At 50.8% G+C, this 20,346-nt stretch overlaps 1 protein-coding gene across 6 annotated transcripts in view; it reads left to right on the top strand.

The window, feature by feature from the left end:
• SHANK2 (SH3 and multiple ankyrin repeat domains 2) overlaps positions 1-20,346 on the top strand; it is a 695,443-nt gene that overhangs the window by 26,656 nt on the left and 648,441 nt on the right. For all 6 annotated transcript variants that reach the window (XM_054662507.2, XM_054662506.2, XM_054662505.2 and 3 more), the window contains exon 2: positions 1,050-1,149. The gene's annotated coding sequence lies outside the window, so the exon portion shown is untranslated. The remainder of the gene's footprint in view (positions 1-1,049; positions 1,150-20,346) is intronic.

Here is a 20,346-nt window from a genome sequence, read left to right as displayed (position 1 = left end):
GGCCAGTTCTATCATTTTCACTTGATTCTTTTTTATATCTTTGGTGAAATGCACTGCTCTGGTGAGGCTTTCTGTTATTTCATCTGTTTCTAGCATGTTCGTAATTGTTCGTGGAAGCATTTATCATGGTTGCTTTCAACTCTTTGTCAGATCATCCTGACATCTCTGTCACCTCCATGTTGGCATCCATTGATTTTCTTTTTTTCAGTTTGAAATCTTCCTGATCCTTGGTTTGATGGGTGATTTTCTAATGAAACTTGGACATATTTGTATGATGTTATGAGACTTTTAGTCTTACTTAAACTTTTTTTGTAAGCTAACTTTTCCTGACGCCACTTCCACAAGGGAAGGTGGAAAGGGGAGTCACCTCATTACTGACAGGTGCCATAGAAATCCAGGCTCCCCATGCTGCCTATACTAATGCCGGAGTGAAAGGAGGATTTGTTACTGCCTGGTGGGGATGAATGTGCTAGCTCCTTCCGTTGGTCTATTTGATGCCACGCTGGCAGGGATTTGGTGCTTCATTATAGCCACACAGGGTGGAAATCTAGACTCCCTACTCGGCCTTTGCTGCTGTGGGTGGGGCTGAGGCCACAGATTTTTCTGCAGTGTCTGGCTGGAGTAGACCTGTTGTCTAAATATATTGCCCTGTTAGCTGCCGCTTTCCTAGTCTTTCGACTAAAGAGAATATGCTTTTGTTGTGGTATTGTTCCTGCTCCTGTTGGCTTTTCTGGGTTGCTGGCTTATTCAGCACCACGTCTGGGATGTATGAGGCAAGAAGAAAACCCAGAGAGCTCACACCATGTCCCTGGCTGGTCTGCCTTCTCTCCACCTTGCAGAGTGTTAGGTTTGTTTTATATACAGCATCCTGAGTTTTAGTTGTGCTTTGTGTGAGGAATAGGGAAAAATGTGTCTACTCCATCTGCCCGGAAGCAGAAGTTCGATCCCTGGTTTTTAGCACAGAAATATCAGAATCTACATGAAGTTTTAACATGTGCCTCTCAACAGTCTGTGTCTGACCATGCCCCGGTCTCATTATCTCTCCACAGGTCTGGAAATCTCTCCAGGCACCCTGCTTTGGCCCTCTAGAATACAGACAGTTCCTGCTCTAAGAGGCCATCTGTGGGGCTCAGTCTCCCAACACCTCTGGTGAGTTATAACATTTTCCCCTGTCCTTGTTACCTGCAAGCCAGTGGCCACTGTCTGGGTTTGGTCCACCTCCCCACCTTTGCACTGTGGCCAGGGACTTTCAGTTTCTTGTTGTCAGGCCCTGTGTGCCCTGTGCTTGTGTTTGGGTGGGAAGAGGGTGGATGGCATTGTCCTTGGTGGCCCGCTTGTGTGACTTTGCGAGATATGAAAGGGACTATGCCTCTGGCTACTGGACCGTGCTCTGAGCTGTCCTCACCAGTGTGCCCAGGCTAGACCCAGTCAGGGTGGCTGCAGACAGATGAGTGGTGCAGAAGCTTCCAGCTCCTCTCCGTCATTTTCACATGAACGGGGGTGCGCCTCGTGATGCCCACGTGCAGGGAAGGGTGCAGTGAAGCCCAGGTCTGTGTGCTCTGCAGAGGCCAGATTGTGGGCTGGTGCTCAGTGGCTCTATTCTTGAGCGCCTCCTCTGTGCCTTGCTGGTATCACCTCACCTGTAATGTGCTTAAAGGCCCTGTCTGCCAAATATCTTATCAACGTTGACCCTGACTACCACCAGCTCCATGCAGAAAGTGGAATTACCAACATTTTCAGTGAGGACACAGGCTCTCAGCAGTTAGATACTTGGTCACGGTCACGTGGGTATTGAGTGGCTGAATCCAGCTTGGCTTGACCGCACACTGGGCTCCTGCTGGTATAGGACCCTTGCCTCCTGGCATGGCCTTGTATACCAGGGACCATAAAGACAGATCTGTGTGGTCCAGAGCCCTATGGGCAATTTCTCAATCCTTCTGAGCTATCCTCACCAACGTGCCCATGCCAGACCCAGACAGTGTGGCTGCAGACAGATGAGTGGTGCAGGCGCTTCCAGCTCCTCTCCGTCATTTTCACGTGGATGGGGGTGTACCTGGTGGTGCCCGCGTGCAGGGAAGGGCCTCTCAGCTGCACGGGCCTGCCCAAGAAGCTGCGTCAGATACGCTTTCCTAACTGTGTGCAGCATGAGATCTTAATACTGTGGAAGGGCCATCCCTCAGCATCCAAAGGGGATTGGTTCCCGGACCTCCCATGAATACAAAAGTCCATGGATGCTCAAGTCCCTGATTTAATATGGTGCAGTATTTGCATATAACCTAAGTACTTTCTCTCATATACTTTAAAACATCTCCAGATTGTGTATGATACCTAAACAACGTAAATGATATGTAAATGTTTGCTATACTGTATTGTTTAGGGAATAATGACAAGAAAAAAGTCTGTACATGTTCGGTACAGATGCAACTAAAAAATATTTCCAATGTGCGCATGGTTGGTTGAGTTCAGGGTAACTGAAGCCACGCATATGGAAGGCTGTTGCTGTGCCGATCGTTTATCTCTGCTTCACCTTCCACCACCCCATGAGAATGCGCACCCTGGGGTCCTAAACGCGGCAGGCAGGAGCGGAATGTCGGAGTCACAGCCCCATGCAGGACTACCCTGGTCTTGGCCACCATCGCAGTTGGGCGGCCTCACCTGCCTGGTTTTCCTGTCTCCAGCTCTACAGCTCACCAATCCCGTCTGAAATCCAGTCGGACTCTCTCCCTCCCCATGTTCAAGCCCTTCTCTGCACCCGCGTGTCCCTCCAAATCTCTGAGCTCCCTCTCTAGCCTCTGCTGTCACTCACCTCCCAGATGTGGACAAGTGTCCTCCCAGGTGGAGGGATGGTGACACGGCTCCGTGGAGGGTGCTCCTGCCTTCCCTGGCTGTCTTGGCTGAGGGCTGGGTCTGCATCCTCCACAGTCCCCCTCGTCTCTGGCCGATGCTGCATACTTGTCCCTTGTGCAGAAGCACTGGCCCAGTACACAGCTCCTCCTCGAAAGGTGTCACAAGGATGCATATGAGAACGTGTGACCCTGCTGGAGAAGGTGGTCCACCCCTTTATCCTAGAGCAGGAGCAGACTCAGAGAGGGAAGGACATTAGTCCCTGTCCACCCGGGAAGGAGCACGTGTCCCTGCAGGCCCGGGGTTAAGCCATAAGATGTTGTCAGCAGTCAGCTGCCTTTGGCTTCCTCAGAGCTTGGACTTGGGGCTTGCTATTTATTCATTCTGTCTCCCGGGGCTGGGGCAGAGCTAACAACCATGGCATGCATGCGCTTCTGCCTTTGGAAGGTGCCTGCGTCCGGCCAGCTGGGCCTCGGTTCACAGCTGGGACCTGTCTCCCTGAAACTCCCTTCTTAGCTCCTCTGGGAGCTTCGTAAGAAAGGAACACTCAGGCTGTTGGGTTGAGCCTTTGCTTGTCACTCAGGAGCTGCCGTTGGCTCACAAGTGATGGGGAGCGCTTGCTTCCAGAGCAGCAGCCCTGCAACCCTGCAACCCTGGCGGCTGCGATTAATGGGAAGGAGAGAAGGAAAAACTTGTCTGGGCAACTCACGAAGGCTGGGAGTGAATTTGTTTTAGTTTTGTTTTTCTGGCCAGGGCACTTTCAGCCCACACAGTTGGTGACCTTGGGACAGGGGAACTGTGCTGCTTTCTGGGAAGATCAGTCCCCTCGGCTGGAGGCAGGATGGTGGTGCTGGATGGGGTGGGGTGGGTGGGGTTTTCCTCTTGGGGATGTCAATGATCTGGGAGGCCCAGGCGGTGCTGGTCCTGGTGCAGGGAAGGGTGAGCCAGAATCACCAACCCGGCCATGCTCACCTGGGCGCTTCACCCTCCAGCGGCTTCTCCTGCTTCCTCAGGTGTCCCAGTTCCGCCCTAACAGGAGCCACCAAGGGACCCTACTCCTCAGTGGCTCTCCCAATGTCCTCAGACCCCCATTCATCCATCATGAACATTGTCGTGTGGGCACCTCATGCCCCCGTGCCATGGCTGCAGCGTCATTTTACAGTGGAGACTCCCAGCACCTAGGCACCTGCACACATCCTGGGTTTCTAGCCTTGTCTACCGATCACCTCCCCTTGCTGCTCAGAAAAAAACTGGAAAATTGCCCTCGAGGGGTAATTTAGTGAGCAGCCAGGGTATCGCATAATTAGTGGCAGAAGGGTTCCACTTAGGAGTAACGGAATTAATTGACAATGTTGCAATTCTCATTGACTGTTGAAGACACTAGATTAGATGAATTTGAAGATGTGGTTTTTCCTGAGGTGTTCTTTGCTTTTGTCTCAAATTATATTTTCCACTTGTGGGTGTAATCAGACACCGCCTAATGATTAATGACATGACCCAAGAGGATATGCTCCAGAGCACCCTCCTGGGTGGGGAAACAGGGGATCAAGCGGCATTTGCCAGGGCAGGACTGGGGTGAGGACCCTGTCCTCTGCACCTGCGCTCCGGCCACCGTCTCCTGCTGGGCACCCACTGCCTTGTGCCCAACCAGAAGCTGGCAGACTGTGGTGTGAGGTTCCGATCCTGCTCATTGCTTGTTTTTGTAAATGAAATTTTGTTTTTTTTTAAAGTCTTAGCAAGATACACATAATACAGAATTTACCATCTTCATCTTTTTTTTTTTTTTTGAGATGGAGTCTCGCTCGCTGTGTTGCCCAGGCTGGAGTGCAGTGGCATGATCTCGGCTCACTGCAACCTCCGCCTCCCGGGCTCAAGCGATTCTTCTGCCTCAGCCTCCTGTGTAGCTGGGACTTACAGGCACCTGCCACCAAGCCCGGCTAATTTTTGTATTTTTAGTAGAGACAGGGTTTCACCATGTTGGCCAGGCTGGTCTTGAACTCCTGACCCCAAGTGATCCACCTGCCTCAGCCTCCCAAAGTGCTGGGATTATAGGCGTGAGCCACTGTGCCTGGCCCATCTTCACGATTTTTAAAGTGTGCCGTTCAGTGGCATTAAGCACATTTTTGTGGCTGTGCAACCATCGCCACCAACCGTCTCCAGAACTTTTTCATCTTCCCAAACTGAAACTCTGTCCGCATTGAACCCTCCCTCCCCATTCCTCTTCCCCAGCCCCTGACAACCCCTATTCAACTTTCTGTCTCCATGGATTTCCCCACTCTAGGAACCTCATGGGAGTGGGGTCATGTGAGATTTTGTGCCTGACTTCTTTCACTTAACGTAATGTCCTCCAGGGTCATTCACACTGTAGCATGTATTGGAACTTCATTTCTTTTTAAGCCTAAGAAATACTCCTTCTGTGAATGGACCACACCTTGTTTATGCGTTCATCCAGTGGTGGACACTGGGTTGCTCCAACCTTTTGGCTGTTGTGAATAGTGTTCTGTGAACGTAGGTGTGCGGATATATCTCCTCAAGATATCCACCCGTTCTTTCAGGCATATACCTATCCCCAGAAATGGGATGGCAGGTTCATATGGTTTTTTATGTTTAGTTTTTGGAGAAACTGCCGTACTGTTTTCCACAGCAGTTATACTATTTTACATTCCCACCAGCAAGGCTCAAGGGTTCCAATTTCCCACATCCTTGCCAACACTTGTATTTTGTTTTTTGTTTGTTTGTTTGTTTGTTTCTGTTTTGAGACTGGGTCTCACTCTGTCACCCAGGCTGGATTGCAGTGGCACAATAAGGCTTACTGCAGCGTCGGCCTCCCAGGCCCAAGCAATCCTCCTTTCCATCTCGGCCTCCTGAGTAGTTGGGACCACAGGCATGTGCCATCATGCCTGGCTAATTTTTTAATTTTTTTGTAGAGATGGGTGGGGGGGGGGGTCTCACTATGTTGTCCAGGCTGGTCTTGAACTCCTGAGCTCAAGCAGTTCACCCACCTCAGCTTCCCCAAGTGCTAGAATTACAGGTGTGAGCCACCACACCTGGCCTGTTTTTGTTTTTGTAAATTTTTAATTTAATTTAATTATTTTTTGAGATGGAGTTTCGCTCTGTTGCCCAGGCTGGAGTGCAATGGTGTGATCTCAGCTCACTGCAACCTCTGCCTCCTGGGCTCAAGTGATTCTCCTGCCTCAGCCTCCCGAGTAGCTGAGATTACAGGCACCCACCACCATGCCTGGCTAATTATTTTATTTTATTTGTTTAGTAGAAACGGGATTTTACCATGTTGCCCAGGCTAATATTGAACTGGTGACCTCAGCTGATCTGCCCACCTCAGCCTCCCAAAGGGCTGGGATTACAGGTGTGAGCCACCACACCTGGCCTGTTTGTTTTTTTTGTTTTTGTTTTTTAAAATAGCCATTCTAGGGGGTGTTGATGTGATATTTCATTGTGGTTTTGGTTTGCATTTTCCTATTGATTAGTGATGTGGAGCATGTTTTTATGAGCTTATTGGTTATTTGAATATCTTCAGAAAAATGTCTATTCAAGTTCTTTGCCTATTTTTGAGTTGTTGGATTGTATGAGTTCTTGATATATGCTAGATGCTAATCCCTGGTCAGATGTGTAATTTGTGATATTTCCTGACAATCTGGGTTCTCTTTTGTGAATAAAGTTTTATTGGCACCCAGCCATGCTCATCTCTTTCCACGTTGTGTGTGGCAGAGTTGAATCGTTGTGACAGACTGCATGCTCTGCAGAGTTGAGAGTAGTTACCAGCTGGACTTTTACAGAAAATTTTGTGGGCCTTGTTCTAAATGATCTCAGCGCATTGCCTAGAACCATGCCACTTTTCTCTGATGTGATTCTGAGAAATGCTCTCTCCTCATCTGGCTTCTCTAAATGCTGGTATGTGGGACATCACACGTGATGGTGTCCTCGTGGTCTGAAGCTTGCCCACAGAGCCTTGGGTAAGCTCCGTTACATTCTTCTGCGATGTCTGTGTAGGATGCTGACCACCTGTGGGGTGCACAGATGCCACTCTCTCTGGGTGCCCTACAGAGAAGGCTGCTTGGGACTCCTTCCTGCTGGGGGCTGCAGAAGAGGGAGGCATTCAGGCACAGTCTCCAGCAGTGCTGGAAGAACGAGGCCAGGTTGAGTGGCAGGACAGCAAGTCTGGGGCTTCCTTCCCAGTTAGTTACGCCCAGTGCTGTTTATGCTGCCACTGCAACTTGTGTCTGGTTCAGGGGTCATTGGACTTTAACGTGAGTCTTTCCCATTGAGAGACCTTGGAGTTGATGGAGATTGGCTGTGTAGGTGTTCTGTGCTGATGGGGACAGCTGGGTGGTGAGAAGGTAGCGATGAAGGTTCCAGACCCTGCCCTCACGCTGCTCATCCCTGGGCACCACAGATTCAATTTAAAAATAGAACAGCCCAGTCCCGGGGGCTCACACCTGTAATTCCAGCACTTTGGGAGGCTGAGGCGGGTGGATCACCTGATGTCGGGAGTTTGAGACCAGCCTGACCAACAAGGAGAAACCCCGTCTCTATGAAACATACAAAATTAGCTGGGCGTGGTGGCACATACCTGTAGTCCCAGCTACTTGGAGGCTGAGGCAGGAGAATCGCTTGAACCTGGGAGGCGCAGGTTGCAGTGAGGCAAGGTTGCACCATTGCACTCCAGCGTGGGCAAGAAGAGCAAAACTCCATCTCAAAAAAAAAAAAAAAAAGAAAATTAAAAGAATTTCTTCAATAATAAATTGACTTTAGCTTACTGTAACTTTTTTATTTTATAAACTTTTAATTTTTTAAAAAAATACCTCTTGGCCGGGCATGGTGGCTCATGCCTGTAATCCCAGCACTTTGGAAGGCCGAGGCAGGCGGATCACAAGGTAAGGAGATCGAGACCATCCTGGCTAACATGGTGAAACCCTCTTTCTTCTAAAAATACAAAAAATTAGCCGGGCGTGGTGGCGGGTGCCTGTAGTCCCAGCTACTCAGGAGGCTGAGGCAGGATAATGGTGTGAACCCAGGAGGCAGAGTTGGCAGTGAGCCAAGAACGCGCCACTGCACTCCAGCCTGGGCGACAGAGTGAGACTCTGTCTCAAAAAACAAACAAACAAAAAACCTCTTGACTCTTTTGCAGTAATACTTAGCTTAAAACACACATTGTCAGCTATACAAACATTTTGTTTCCATATATCCTTATTCCATAAGCCTTTTTCTATTCAAAGAATTTTTTACTTTTTAATTTTTTTGTTAAAAACTAAGACACAAATCCACACGTTAGCCTTGGCCTACGCAGGGTCAGGATATTCAATACCATTGTCTTTCACCTCTGCATCTCGTCCCACTGAAAGGTCTTCAGGGGCAGCTCCACATGCGTGGAGCTGGCATCTCCTGTGATTACAGTGCCTTCCTCTAGAACATCTGGAAGACCTGCCTGAGGCTGTTTTACAGTTTACTTTTTTTTTTTTTGAGATGGAGTCTTGCTCTGTTGCCCAGGCTGGAGTGCAGTGGCATGATCTCGGCTCACTGCAGCCTCCACTTCCAGGGATCATGTGATTCTCAGCCTCAGCCTCCCAGGTAGCTGGGATTACAGGCGCGCCACTGTGCCCAATTAATTTTTGTATTTATTAGTAGAGGTGGGGTTTCTCCATGTTGGCCAGGCTGGTCTCAAACTCCTCACCTCAAGTGATCCACCTGCCTTGGCATCCCGAAGTGCTGGGATTACAGGCATGAGCCACTGCACCTGGCCCCTAGTTTACTCTCTTATTTTATTTTGAGACGGAGTTTTGCTCTTGTCACCCAGGCTGGAGTGCAATGGCACGATCTTGACTCACTGCATCTTCTACCCCCCGGGTTCAAGCGATTCTTCTGCCTCAGCCTCCCAAGTAGCTGGGACTTAGAGGCATGCACCACCATGCCTGGCTAATTTTGTATTTTTGGTAGAGACGGGGTTTCACCATGTTGGCCAGACTGGTCTCAAACTCCTGACCTCAGCTAATCCTCCCACCTCAGCCTCCCAAAGTGCTGGGATTGCAGGCGTGAGCCACTGCACCCAGCCTCTTTATTTTTTAATAAGTAGAAGGCATATACTCTAAAAAATATAGTAAATGCATAAACCAGTAACATAGTTTTTTCTTATTATTGAGTACTATGTACCTACAAAATTGTATGTGCTAGACTTTAATTAGATTGACAGTGCAGGAGGTCTGTTTAGGCCAGCAGCATCACAGACGCGTGAGGAATGCATTGAGCTACGACGTCCCTGTGGCTGTGACCTCACTTGGTGATAAAAAGTTTTCAGCTCCATTGCAATCTTATGGGACTGCCATCGCATACACAGTCCCTCCTTGACTGAAATGTTGACAGCAGCACGTGGCTGTATTTTCAGAGTGGCGCAGTCATCACCCAAATCAATATTAACATTTGTGAAGAGTAATCTTTTTTTATATTCCCCCCCAAAACCTGTACCATTAGAAGTCACTCCCTCCTCCTGAATCCCTCTAACCAGTCACCTCTGGCCCTGGCGACCACAAATCTCCATTTCATCTCTACGGATTTGCCCATCTGGGACAGTTCATATAAATGGAATCGTATAATACGTGACCTTTGTGTCCATCTTCTCACTCAGCATCATGTTTTCAAGGCTTGACCACGTTTAGCATGATTCAGTGATTCCTTCCTTTTAAAGGCTGAGTGATACTGCACCATATGATACAGCATCTTTTTAATCCAATATTATGTTTATCACATGCTGGACATTTGGGTTGTTCCCGCTTTTTGGCTTTTACACACTTGGACATTCTTGTACAGGCTTTTGTGTGGACGCGATTTCGTTTCTCTCGGGTAGATTCCTAGGAGTGGAGCTGCTGGGCCGTGTGGAGTCATGTGTCCCTCAGTGGAGGAGGGACAAACCGTGTTCCAGAGCGGCTGCGCCGTTGGACCTCCTCTCCAGCGTCGGATGAGGGCTCCACTTGCTCCACTCCCTTGCCTGCTTCTGTTCCCATCTCTCTTCTTGGTTATCTTCATCCTGGAGGGTGGGGGAGGCACTGTCTCATTGTGGTTCAAAAGATTTGATTTGAGCATCAGCAATGTGCCCAAGGTGGTGGTAGGTGCTGCGGGAGCCTGACTCCACTCCTTGTCCCTAAAAAGGTTGTGGTCTGACTACAGAGTGGGGGTGCCGCTTCTGGGGTGTCATGTCTGGGTTTTGCTAAATAATCGTGTTTGCAGAGGTTTGAGCTCCTGAGCTGGCACGCCTGCAGTGTGTGCAGGGAGAGAGGTGTAGATGGATGTCCGAGGACATTAGCAGGGCCCTGAGTGGGAGCCACTGTGCCACGGATGGCTATGTGGGGACACCTCCTCGGGGAACAGTTGGGGCTGTGGCCTTCTGCAGGTGCCTGCCTGGGAAAGGAGGTACATCCTCAGCAGGCCTTCCTTGCTTTCTTTTCAGGCCTGACCTCACGTTCGCTCAGGGGGCCTGTCTTGGCAGGAGGCACCGTCTGAAGCTCCCTCGGTGCCTCTGGGACATGAGCCCTGCTGATGGGCAGCCAGGGGTGACCAGGGCAGAACCTGCTGAAGGCTTCATGGGAGACACAAAGCCTTGAGATGACAGAGTGGCGTGTTCAGACAGGGTGAGGGGAGCCAGGGAGGCCTCAAAAGTACAGACGCAGGGGGCAGGGGGACCAGATGTTACTTGGTGCTGCCCCCGCTGAGACTGTGGTGGACACCGAGGCTCAGAGAGAGCGTGGGCCCTGCTGCGGCTCCAGGGTGAGAGCTGGGGCCTGTGGTTCTTTCCAGCACTCGGATGGCATTAAGCTGCACTATCACGAGGGGTTTTGATGAAGGACATCACACATCGGGGCATGCCTGCCTGATGGTGTGAGCGTGTGGGCTGTGGGAGAATGGCTGGTGGAGGGAGCTGTCCGCTGAAGGGAAAGCCCCATGTACCTGCAGCACAGCCAGCTCCTCTGTGTATGTGGGATCCAGGAGGAAACCGCCACGCAGCCCTATTCTCTTCTCCCTCCCTGCCGAGAGGAGGATGTGTGGAAGGCGGGATGCTTGGTGGCCTTCAATACCTGGAGACCAGAACGAAAGGCTGTGGCCACCCCCAGGCCTCCCATCGAGCACCTGCTGGTCTAGAATGGCCTTTTGTGACCCCACTTCACCTTCTTAGCAATTGCACAAGAGGACAGCTGCATGGGTCCCAATCAGAACTGCATGATACCCCACCCCGGAGGACAGGGCAGCCCCGGGGTGGCACGCAACAGATGTGTGGGTGGGCACTTGGGTGGGCCAAGGGTCTGAGAGTGATGCCCCCTTGGCCTGACTCCAGTTAGCTTCTGGCCAGACTTGCTGAGACAGCAGTGGGACCCTGAGCCAGACCCATCTTCACATTTTAGTCTCCCTATCTAGCAGGCTGAGCAGAGATGACACTTCTTCGGAAACGTGTGGTTAGGGAAGGTCGTTTTCTCAAGCAAAGCTGATGGCGCTAAATCACGATGTCTTTTGGCTACAGAAGAAAGAAGTCCCAGCTGTGTGTGTTTCGGCTGTGGGTGGAAAAGAAGGGAGGGTGTCCCTCTAGGGCCTGGGGAGCCCTGGTTTGTTGCTGGGGGGTCCAGAGGGGAGCCAGCACGCGGTTCCTCACCTGCGTGGAAACTGTCTTCCTTGCTGCGTCTGTCTCATTTGTGCTGCGGGATTTTAACTGATGGAGGTGGCTGAGTGAGGACAAAAAGATTTCCCAAAAGAAGGTTTTATGGCTTACATTTCCCAAGAGTAGGGGGCATGAGCCCTGGGGCCACAGGGGAAGCCCCAGGGTTTGGTCAGGAGGCAGGAGGTGGGAGGAAACTGAGGCCAGAGCCTTTCTGGGGGTTTCTGTGAGAGGTAGGGCCAGGCTGGGTGAGTCACTGCAGCAGGCCTGGGGTTGTAGGGGAGGTCTTTGCTTGCCTGGCACCTGGTCCTGGGGCGCGTTAGGGCAGGGGTGGTTCATATTGGCTGGGTGAACAGGAGTTGAAAAAGGGGTGGTTGGCTTGTGCATGCGAGTGCATGGTAAGTGGCCCAAGGAAGCCACTTACTGTCTTTGGGAACTAGCCAGCTCTGGAAGGGGCGGTCTCTCCCAGTGTCTGCGAGGCTCCCCTAGATGTCAAAACGTCCTAAGACAGAAAATAGAAGACATGATTAGTCCAGTTTGCTTATCAGAAAGGCCGTTCCTCTGTGTGGATGGAGGCGGCAGGCTGGCAAGAGCCAGAGAGGGAGATGACATGTTTGTAGAAGGAAGATCAGCCCAGTGCTCAGGTGTGGCCACCACCTTTTCCCACAGGGAGTCAGTTTCCGAGTGTGGGGAACATCAGAAGGAGACCCTCAGAGTTCAACAATGCTATTTAGGTCTAATGCCCCACATGGCTCATGCAGTGATTAAAAACAATTCCAGAGCACAGAGGACAGAGTCTGTGCTCTCCTCTGTGTGGTGTTTGAACCTCTGTTTTACAGGAAAATGGACTTTGAGTTAAAAACCTTGCCCCTGGGGATTTATCCAGAGGGAAGAGTAAAGTGAAACTGTGATCATAAGGATGTCCAACTTGGCACTATTTAGGATAGTGAAAGGTTGGAGCAAACTGTGTTTTCCAGAATAGAGGGATGAAAGAGTACGGGAATCTTGGCGTCCTCACAAAATACCAGACAGTTGTTGGCAGGCACGGCTGTGCAGGCTGCTGGCCGTGTGGGAAATATCTGCCTCTGTTGTGAGAGCCTCCCTGTGCCTGGCCCCTCAGCTGCTAGGAGTCCCTGCTGTCCCGGGAAGATTCTCCTTTTCCACCTTTGCTTGTTCTCTGTAAAGAACCTCAGCCCTTAAGCCCCCTGGACTTACCTGGGTGGCAGCAGCAGTCCTGCACCCTGCAGCGCTGTAGAAATGGGCACAGTGTCTTTCGGTTCCTGCTCCTCTCCCCTCTCCCTTTGCCTCCGCCTGGGGTCCCTGCTCCTCTCCCTGTGCCTCCGCCTGGGGTCCTTGCTCCTCTCCCTGTGCCTCCGCCTGGGGTCCGTGCTCCTCTCCCTGTGCCTCCACCTGCTGTTTCGACCTGGTTACCCAGTGAGGGAAATGGGGAAAGAAACCTCTCCTACCAGAGCAGGGATTCCTGGTGGCAAGAACGTCCTAAAGCTTTGCAAAGCTCTGGTGTTTGACGTTGAGGAAGTGGATTCATGGAAACTGCTGGAACCCTTTGAGGACTTGGATTGAGTTTATTCATCCAGGGAACAGGATTGTGTTCAGCATGCTCATTTCTATAAATCCTTCCATCTCAGCCAAAGATGGTCTCATCATCTTAGAGCAATGACAGCCCTTTCTCGTGGAATGGGCACGTTTGCTCTGTTCACTGCAACCCCTGGAAACAGCCACATGATGCACATGGATGCTCACTGGGTGAGGACGAAGATGATACAAGAGGAGGAACGAGGCTTGTTTTCCCCAGAATGTCTTTTAAGTCCTAGGAAAAGGGCTGTGACATTTTGCTTTGGCTTTAAAGCCAGGTCTGAGAACATTTTTAGGCATGTTATTTAAATTGCAGATTTTAAGACCTTATCTATAGGATATCAGATTCAGTAGGAATCTGTCTTTTTAGCTGATTTCCCAAATGAATCTTCTGCATGCCACGCTGGTAAAACTCTGCTTGAAGCATGAGGAGTCTCTAAGACCCAACTGTAGCATAAGAGAGCATTTGTACAGTTACATCTGGTTTTTAATCTCTGAGCTTCCTGGCAGCCAGGGCAAGAAGAGAAAGATGGAATAACAGAATTCTTTTGTCTAATATCAGTTCATTTGGAAAGCAGACTTTTCTTGGTGCTCTCATCTAGGAAGAATTTTTTCATGCGACACGGTGTTTGCAGGTGGGGTTTTGCAAAAAACAAAATGGTTTCAAATATCTTTGACCTCAGTGAAAGCTGAAGACACAGTGAATAGGCTTTGAGGTGGACGTTAAGCCAGAGTCGTTCCAATGTGTTCCCATCTCATATTTTGAAGTGATTCAGGCATGCAACTTGAAGAACCATGCACAGAGGAGATCTGGACAACCGCAAAGCTTTTCTCAAAAGAAGTGAAAAAAAGAATGAAAGAGAATTGACTCACCATACATCATGTGATTCCATTTATATGAAATGCCTCAAAGTGGCCAAGTTATATATAGAGAAAATAATTAGTGGTTGGGGAGAGACTGAGGGAGAGGATGGGGAGCTTGAGGAGTGATGGCTAAGGGATACAGGTTAATTTTTTTTTTTTTTTTTTGAAAATGCTCAAAAATGGATTGTGGTGATAGATACCCTACTCTGTGAACTCACTAAAACCCACTGAATTATACATTTTATTTATTGTATTTATTTATTTTTTTTGAGACAGGATCTTGCTTTGTTGCCCAGGCTGGAGGGCAGTGGCACAACCGTGGCTCACTGCAGCTTTGACCTCCCTAGCTGAAGTGATTCTCTCGCCTCAGCCCCCCAGGTAGCTGGGATTACAGGCACACACTACCATGCCTGGCTAATTTTTATGTTTTTGTAGAGACGGGGTTTCTCCATGTTGCCTGGGCTGGTCTTGAACACCTGAGCTCAAGCGATCTGACCTCCTCGGCCTCCCAAAATGCTGGGAGCACTGAGTTACATGCTTTAAATGAGTGAATTCGATGATGTGTAAATTTTAAAATCTCAATGTTTTTTTCCAAAAAAAAAAAAAGGAAATTGACCAGTAGGACACAGTGTGCTGGACTGAGTCCAGGGTTGGGTGCCAGGGAATATGGAGTAGCCACGGGGCCTGTGGGTGTCTCAGGGAGCTGTCATCGTGAACTTGGTAAGGGGAGCAATTAGGGCTGCAGCAGCCCTGGGGGACCCCCCTGAAACAGGACCCTGAGGGGTCAAATGGCAGGATCCTGTCAGCGGTGCAGATGGACTGAACTGGAATACACCTCTGCCCTCTCCTCATGCGTCTGTCTTGGACCTGTTGTGTTTCCCCAAATCCGTGAGGACGAGGGGAGTGCCGGCGCTGCATCACACTCTCTTCACTGCCCCCAAGATGTTTTTCTCTTCAGTCCTGAGGCTTCCGGGCTCATTCTTGGAGCAGGGAGAGTGCTGTCCAGGTGTGGAGTGTGTTTTATTTAGGACAGTGGTGCTCTCTGTCCCCAGTTCCTTCAGCAGATGCCTGGGTCTCTCGGTATCCACTGAGCCCCAGGTCAAGTGGAGGGAAGTGGGTGGATGGAGTGATCTGGTCTCCAGCTGCAGTGGATTTCCTGACACTTGTGGAACAGTCTGCCGGTAGGGAAGAAGTGAGATGAGTGTGAACAGAAACAAAAGCACATTACATGAATATAAATATGTATCTGGGCTGGGCTGGGCATGGTGGCTCACACCTGTAATCCCAGCACTTTGGCAGGCCGAGGGGGGCGGATCGCAAGGTCAGGAGATCGAGACCATCCTGGCTAACACAGTGAAACCCCGTCTCTACTAAAAATACAAAAAAATTAGCCGGGCGTGGTGGCGGGCTTCTGTAGTCCCAGCTACTCGGGAGGCTGAGGCAGGAGAATGGCATGAACCTGGGAGGCAGAGCTTGCAGTGAGCCAAGATCACACTATTGCACTCTAGCCTGGGCGACAGAGAGAGACTCTGTTTCAAAAAATAAATAAATAAATTAATTAATTAATTAAAAAATATATATATATATACACCTGTGGATTTCCAATGAAGAGGACCAGGTGGCAAGGGCTGAGACCAGGTATGCACCACTAAATACTGGGTATGGTTTTGCAGCCCCTGGAGACCCCTTGGGACTGAGGCTGCCTTCGGAAGTTCCCTTGCAGATGATCAAAAGCTTCTGTTCACATTTTGGGGTCACGGACTTGTTTGAGCATCTGATGAGTCTTGTGAAGAATGGATGCCTCAGCACACAACCCACGTCCTGTGTCGAATCCTCGGTGGTTTATTGCCACTCCCAGAGATACCCCACCGGGCGCCAGGCATCTGATGAGTCTTGTGAAGAATGGACACATCCTGCTGTCCCAGAGAGCCCCCACGGGGCGCCAGGCAGGCCCCTGGGATCTAGTCTGGCAGAGACCCCCCAGTATATCTCTCTAGGCAGCTCACGGCAGGTGCTCTGTTGATGGGATGGGACGAAGACCCTCACCTCCAGAGCAGATGCGCTGTTTGGTAGTCCAGGGACATGCAGTATGGAGGGTCTCCTGCAGGAGCACCCAGCACATTGACACCAACACAGGGTTCCTGTCTGCTGTGTGTTCTGCCACAAGGGACGGCTGCTGCCTGGCTTTGCAGCTCTCCCAGAAGTTCACTGAGTCAAGAGTGAGGAGCTGGGTCTGGGTATGACCATGTGTGTGCTGGTGGGAGGGGGCACCATGGCTGTTCCTGATTCTGAGAGGAGGCACGACCTATGCAAAGGGGAGCACCCAGGTGTGTCCCTGGACAGGGAAGCCTGACCCCCTCCACACCTGCTTGGCTGGGCTCCTGCGAACCGAAGCTCCCTCCTGGGTCAGCCCTGCACGTGGGTTTTCTTGAGGCAGGGCGTGGGAGGGTGTGTCTGATTGGCCTGCGTCGGGAGTGGCCCACTCACTACAAATTGTAAAGGGGATTTCTTGATGAGAACAATCATGACAGTCCTTGCAAGGCCCTGTGGTTTTCCTCAAGTCCTCACCCAGAGCGACATTTATCCTGGCCTGGGGATGGGGCTGGAGGAGCCTCCTGCTTCGTGATTCAGCCTGGCTGGTTCCTGACCAGCTCCTTCCATCTGTGGTGAGATGAGGAGAGCCAGGGCCTGAGAGGGACGTTCTGCTTTTGAAGCACAGTGGCTTAGACTCAGAGGACTGGGCTTTATTCTGCTCTGACCTTTCCCCTGACATTGGGGCCGAGTGTCCTCTCTGGTGAGGAACAGTGGCTGACGGTGCATCTCACTTCTGCAGACGCCTTTTCCTGGAGACATATAACGTTGGTCATCCCAACAGGATCATGAAATTTCTTTTTCTTCTGTTTCCTGGCCTGTGATCTCCCAGAGTTTAGCAACCTCTGCTCTAAGTCAGAGAGTGTGTGTGTGTGCGTGCCTTAGATGCAATTTATTGAGCACTTCTGTCTCAATAAAAAGTCCAGTCTTCCTAGACTCTCTTGTTAAGCCTCCAACCTGCCTTGGACAGATAAGGAAACTGAGGCTGGAGATTCAGTAACTCACCAAGGATCACACCTAGGGGAATCGGAATCAGGATTCCAAGCCAGTGTTTCGTATCCCAGAGACTGCCCTTTGGTCTCCCTTGCTATGCCAGCCACTCTATCCTGGGAGCTCCCTTGAGGCAGGGCTGTTTTATACCCACCTGTAATGTCCACAGCACCTGCCTAGGACTCGGGAAGGGAGGGTGGGGAGGAACACTTGGGTGCACAGCCCTGTCCTGGCAATGTAACGTCCTCTGGACGAGATTTGGAAAGCAGCATCGGGCTAGGGTTTATGGGGTTGAGATTCTTTCTTCCCTTGTTCCATAGCCTCACCCAGTCCATCCTTGGAGCCTTCTGCACATACTGGGCTCTGGTGCGTGTCCCTTCTCCCCCCCACTTCCCCATCTCCCCTGACACTTCTGCTGGGGCTGCCCTCCTTCCCAGGACAGCTTCTCCCTGCCCTGGCACATCCCACTCAACCAGTGATGCCCACTTCCAGCTCATGCCCCTCCAGGGCACCCTCCTGCCACACTGGGTGCACAGTGGGGCCCCTGGGAACACCACTGCATGGCTTTCTGTGCCTCTCCTCGGGTTTAAGTACAGGGACGCTGGACTAGTTGGATGTTCAGGGCAGCTGTGGTTTTCTTCATGTGTGGGTTTTAGGTGTCTTAAGGCCCTTAAAAGCTTTTCTTGGGAGCCCTCAGACTGCCAAACCCAGTATACCTCTCAGACGCCAATCTTTCTTTTTTTTTGCAGTGGAATTTGTTGAAATTTAGGTAAGCCTGCCTGGGAAGCAGGCAGGAACACAGAGGAATTCTTTTCTTGGCATTTCGCTCTCCAGCCTGGAGAGGCAAGAGTTACCCTGAGTGTGCCACCTTCCAGAGAGGCCTGGTGCAGGGTCAGCCTCCAGTGACGGTGTCACACTGAGGACTAGTTAGAGCTGTTTAGATTCTGGAAGCGAGGACTGGAAGACCTGGCTGAGGGAGAGAGACGGGGTCACACGGGGCAGCTGGCCCTGGCGTCAGTGCTGTCCTGCTCTGTCGATTTGTTTTTGCTTCTTGGTTAAACTTTACCTGCATCTCAGCAAAGCACTGAAAATAGATTAGAAACTTGCTAATTTCCCCTTTTCTTGGAAAGAAGAAGGGAAAAATCAGAGAGAATGTAATTCACCACAACAAGCAAACAAACCTAATGTAGGAGGCTTGGCCTATCTGAGACTGTTAGAAATAAAATTTAAAATGGGCCGGGCACGATGTCTCACGCCTGTAATCCCAGCACTTTGGGAGGCCAAGGCACATGGATCACCTGAGGTCAGGAGTTCAAGATCAGCCTGGCCAACATGGTGAAACCCTGTCTCTACTAAAAATACAAAAATTAGCTGGGTGTGGTAGCGGAAGCCTATAATCCCAGCTATTCGGGAGGCTGAGGCCAGAGAATCACTTGAACCCTGGAGGCAGAGGTTGTAGTGAGCCGAGATTGCGCCATTGCACTCCAGCCTGGTTGACAGAGTAAGACTCTGTCTCAAAAAAAAAAAAAAAAAAAAAGGAATTTTAAAGTGTTGGTTGAATCCAAATGTTCCTATTTTTTTTTCTTTCCTTCCATGATTTTTTTTTTCTTTTCTTTTCTTTTTTTTATTTTGAGGCAGGGCCTCACTCTGTCACCCAGGCTGGAGTAAAGTGGCCCAGTCATAGCTTGCTGTACCCTCGACCTCCTGGGCTCAAGCGATCCTCACTCCCTGCCTTCCTGAGGAGCTGGGACTACAGGCATGCACCACCATGCCTGGCTAATCTTCTTTTTACTTTGACTGTTTGTAGAGACCAGGGTCTTGCTGTGTTGCCCAGGGTGGTTTCAAACTCCTGGCCTCAAGCAAGCCTCCCACCTCAACCTCCTCAGTAGCTGGGACTACAGGTATGTGCCACCATGTCCATCTAGTTTTTTTACTTTTATTTTTTGTAGTTGCTGCGTCTTGCTATGTTGCCCAGGTGGTCTCAAATGCCTGGCCTCGAGTGACCCTCCTGCCTCGGCCTTGCAAAATGCTGGGGGTACAGACATGAGCCACTGCACCCAGCCTTGACGTTTTTATTATATTACAAATTATCAACTGTTTACTGAGGTAGCAAGCTAGTCTTTTGGAGGTATGGGGACATGAGCGCTGTAATTTTGCTGTGGTTCTGTAACTGTGGATGTGAGATGTGCGATCTCTCTGTCTGTCTGGATGTAGGCTGGCGGGGGTGCGGCGCTGCTGGCTCCCGGCTTTCTCTAAATATTTACGCTCCTGTGCTTCCTGACACTCTGAGTGGCAGTTGCAGATCCGCATTCCAGTGTTAATTCTGCCTGGATGTTTTCAGAGGGAAGAGTTGGCTTCCAACAGCTGTTTAACAGTCACGATGTAACCTCTAAGGAATAGTTAACTAAACGCACAGAGGAGATCCGGGTGTGCGGATGCTGTTGATCACGTGCAGGCGTTGTTCCAGCCCTTCCTGGAGTCGCCCTGTGTGTGTGCCTGTCCGGAGAGGGAAGCAATGGGAGGGAATTCAGAAACAGAAGACTTTGCACTAGTATCCTTCTTCTTCCATCAGCACGGGCAGATGTGTACTTTGCAGAGTGCGTTCGCGTATTCTTTCCCCTTGTGTTCATGGAGTAGCCACTTTAGGAAACGTGGAGGGTTCCATGCAGGCTGGCGCAGGGCACACGGAGAGAAATTGGACCTGGCTCCTCTCTGGATGGGGATGGGGCCGATGAGAGCTCAGCCCTGATTGGAGCTTTTCTCCCCAGAGGTCCCCAGCCCCGTTTCACGTGCTGCCGCCCTGGGGGGACACAGGGCTGAGGGGCCTTTCCTTTCTCCCAGATCTCAGCAGCCATCCAGAAACGACTCTTGACATGGCCCCAAGAGACCATCCTTGGCCATCTTCCTACAGTGACCCTGCGGACTCTGCCACCCCCCTGCCACCAACAAGTGGTTAAATAACACTCCTGACCCAACATGCCTAGATGCACATTAGGAGTGCCTTGGTAGGTGTTGGGGAGGGAGCATTAGCAGACCTACCCCTCTCTGGAACTTTCCTCCTGGTAAAATTTGGAAGTGTGGTGCTTCCCTGACATCTTGGAAATCTCTGGGTAGCCGACTCGGACTTCCCAAAGTTGAATGCTAACAAACAACTAGAGGGACTGGGGAAGGAGGCTGAAGGGGACTCTCCGTCCTGGCACGTGGGTCTCCTGGCACTGCCTCCTGAGGGGCTGTGCAGCCTCTACTGGAGCCCAGCAAGAGGGGCACAGGCAGGAGCTGGAGGGTGGAGGTTCTCGCAGGAGCGCCCAGCA

The sequence above is a fragment of the Pan troglodytes genome, chromosome 9 (genome assembly GCF_028858775.2).
Source record: "Pan troglodytes isolate AG18354 chromosome 9, NHGRI_mPanTro3-v2.0_pri, whole genome shotgun sequence".
Taxonomy (NCBI): domain Eukaryota; kingdom Metazoa; phylum Chordata; class Mammalia; order Primates; family Hominidae; genus Pan; species Pan troglodytes.
This window is presented reverse-complemented; position numbering and strand designations above follow the sequence as displayed.